Genomic DNA, 3,245 nt, shown 5'->3' with positions numbered 1-3,245 from the left:
CAGATGTGGCCTCACCAGGGCTGAGTAGAGGGGGAGAATCACCTCCCTCAACCTGCTGGCAACACTCTTCCTGATGCACCCCAGGATACCATTGGCCTTCTTGGCCGCAAGGGCACATTGCTGCCTCATGCTTAACTTGGTGTCCACCAGCACTCCCAGGTCCTTCTCGGCAGAGCTGCTTTTCAGCAGGTCAGCCCCCAACCTCTACTGGTGCATGGGGTTATTCCTCCCTAGGTGCAGGACCCTGCACTTCCCTTTGTTGAACTTCAGGAGGTTCCTCTCTGCCCACCTCTCCAGCCTGTCCAGGTCTCTCTGAATGACAGCACAGCCCTCTGGCGTATCRGCCACTCCTCCCAGTTTTGTATCGTCAGCAAACTTGCTGAGGGTGCACTCTGTGCCTTCATCCAGGTCATTGATGAAGAAGGTGAACAAGACTGGACCCAGTCCTGACCCTGTCACCCCCAACAATCAGTTGCCGCTTCTTCCAGGTGTTCCCTCAAGGCACAGGGTCTGTTGTCCCAGTTGCTTCCCTTGAAGTCATGCCCAGCTCCTCCTCAGCCTGGAGGGCACTAAACCTGTTCCTCAATTGCAAGTCTTCAGGAGTAGGAGCAGCAACTCCCAACAGCTCCTGGGGAATGTGGTCTGCGGCGTGTCATGACCATACCTGAGGAAGCGTACGCTGCTGGGATTGGAAACGAAGGTGCCTTCGTGTGCCCTTCTGCGCAAACTGCTGCGCAAACTTCTGCCTCTGTTCKCTGCCTCTGTTAGCTGTGCTTTAGGAGAAGTAGTTTTGTAATTCTTACACGGGAAAATACTAACTGTGGTGGGGCTTCACCAGCAGGCAGGGTGACACGTGGAAGGAGAAGCCACCGCTCCTGTATGGTGCCACGATGGATGCTGTTGCAGCTGCCTTGCGAAACGCAGGTGCATGGTGATGGTGCCAGGCCACAAGTGGCTGCTGTTTGTTTCTGCCGTGCTCGGGGAAGGCCTTTGCTTACATTCCCAGCGAGCCAAGAGGGTCACACCAGAGGAGATACCTGATTTGGATCACCCGTTTCTCCTCCCAGAGTAAACGGTCCTTCCTGGCCCAAATATTGGGTAACTGCTAGAAGCAAGGGAACCAATGATGTTCGGCACCATAGGTGAACAGTGCGTGCTGGAATATAGTTAAACCTGGTTAGGAGCAGTGGCCTGTTCCTGCTGCTTTCCATGGCAGTCCTTTTCTGGCAGAACAGAAACCATTAAAAAACCAAAAGGATTGCAGTGCTCATTCTTTTCTACCAGACCTAAATGTTGAAAGATGTTGAGGGTAACATTCAGAAAAATGCCCGAGTCACTTGAATAAGAGAGACTTGAATTCAAAAGCTGGCTTAGTACTTTTGAAAATATTATGAAGACTCTTAGTCTAATGTGGATAGATATATACATAAATCTGTTTAATTTGAAGGAGTTTACATTTGTTTAAGGATCAGTTTGGTGCCTTTTATTTTAGTAAATTGTCGCAAATGTGAAAGATGCTTTCACTGAAATCATATATAGACCCAACTGTGGAATTAAAGGTCTCTGTCCTGCATTGGGAGCTGTGGGAGCACAGGAACGAGCATCTTCCCGGAAGAGCCTGTTGCAGGATCCTGCCTGAGTTTGCAGCAGTCTGTGGAAATCAGCGTAAAATTATTTTGCTTAAATCAGTTTTTCATTTTCATTACGTTCTCATCACTTTCGACATGAGACCTCGTCATTATCCCATGAAGATACACTCACCACAGGTTATTTTCCTTCTCAATTAAAGTTTCAAACAGTCATTAGGAAATCATCTGAAATAATCTGGTTCACAGAGGATTTTCAAGATAGTGTTAAGAGCCATTTGAAATAATACTTCCTGCTACTTAATCGCCATATAAAAATTTTAAGGTTATTCTTTTAAAATAATGTTTGAAATAGAAAAAGGGGCCACATTTATATTTTTAAGTGGGACAGTAATAACTCCAGTAATAACTCCATTGGGAGTGACTTCAGGGTCGCAATATAGCTGAGCTCTTCAAAGCTTTGGAGAAAGCCCCTTGCTGCTTCAGTCTCGCGCGATTGTGAACAAACTGCTATCATAATCCTCATTAGAGAAATGTCCACGGTCAAAGCACCTACCTGACTCGAACCATTGAATTGTTCCTCGCATATTCTGCTTTTCAGAAACCGCGTTCTTATCACATCTGAATGGAAGATGGCCGGTAGCCTGAGAAGCACTGTCATGTATTATTAACGTAGTATTTGACAGCTGTTAACTAGTGAAACTAGAGATTGGTGTTCACATGACTAAAAGGTGTACACCTGATACCAGCCAGATAGGACCCRATTAACCTCTAAGCGGTATCTCTTGAATTAGCAAACCTGCGGGTAGACTGAGCTCCTGGAAATTGTCTGCAATGGCACTTTCAGATAAAGTTTGTTCATTAGTCTGCTTACTCAAACTGTGTTTTGTTTTACTGTATGGGACTTACCCCACTAAAAGGTTAAATATGTCCAAGTTAGTACTAACTGCCTCTTCCGGGGGCTGATTAATGTTCGTCTCTTCACTCTTGCGGTTGAGCTGGTAATAGTCCATGTTTTTTGTGGGGCACCCGCATACATTTTGCTGTAGGAAACCGGGACACAACACACCCCTTCTGTGCTCCCTCCTCCCCGACCCATCCCATTCGCCTTCTCTTTCCCCGTTAATTACTCTGAGCGAATAAAGTCAAGGGGTTCGTCGTTGACCACCTGTCTTACTGACAGAGGATACTTCCCCAGGGGGTTTTCTGGGCAGAATTCATTGCGAGTAGAAAGAATATCCATTATTAAAGGAGTGAAAATCTGCTAAAATGAACTTGAGCAATTAGTGGCAAGTAGAGTAACTGTTGCATTTGATCCTGGCCTTGCTTGCCCTCAGTAGACGGCATGATGTGGTGTTGCTGATATCTCTGGTCTATGTAATGTTTTAACTATGCTAGCTGTGCTTCTGAGAAACTGTGTTTTTTCCTATGTAGTGAACTGTGGTGTAACTCATCTTTATCAAAAGACAGTCAGCAAGACACCCTGTTGTGCCTATGTGCCTTTATATAATGAAATAAATTTATCAAATTCAGTAAGTTCATTTTTCATATGAGATAAAACATGGCTGCAAGATTATAACAAGCTCTTTTGTAAACAAATATTTGATAGTGTTTCCATGGTGACTTTTTCTGTTTATTGGGAAAGTTTTAGTTCAAAAG

Source organism: Apteryx rowi, unplaced genomic scaffold, assembly GCF_003343035.1.
Source record: "Apteryx rowi isolate R43461 unplaced genomic scaffold, aptRow1 scaffold_39, whole genome shotgun sequence".
Lineage (NCBI taxonomy): Eukaryota > Metazoa > Chordata > Aves > Apterygiformes > Apterygidae > Apteryx > Apteryx rowi.
The sequence above is the reverse complement of the archived record's forward strand: the minus strand, read 5'-3'. Positions refer to the sequence as shown.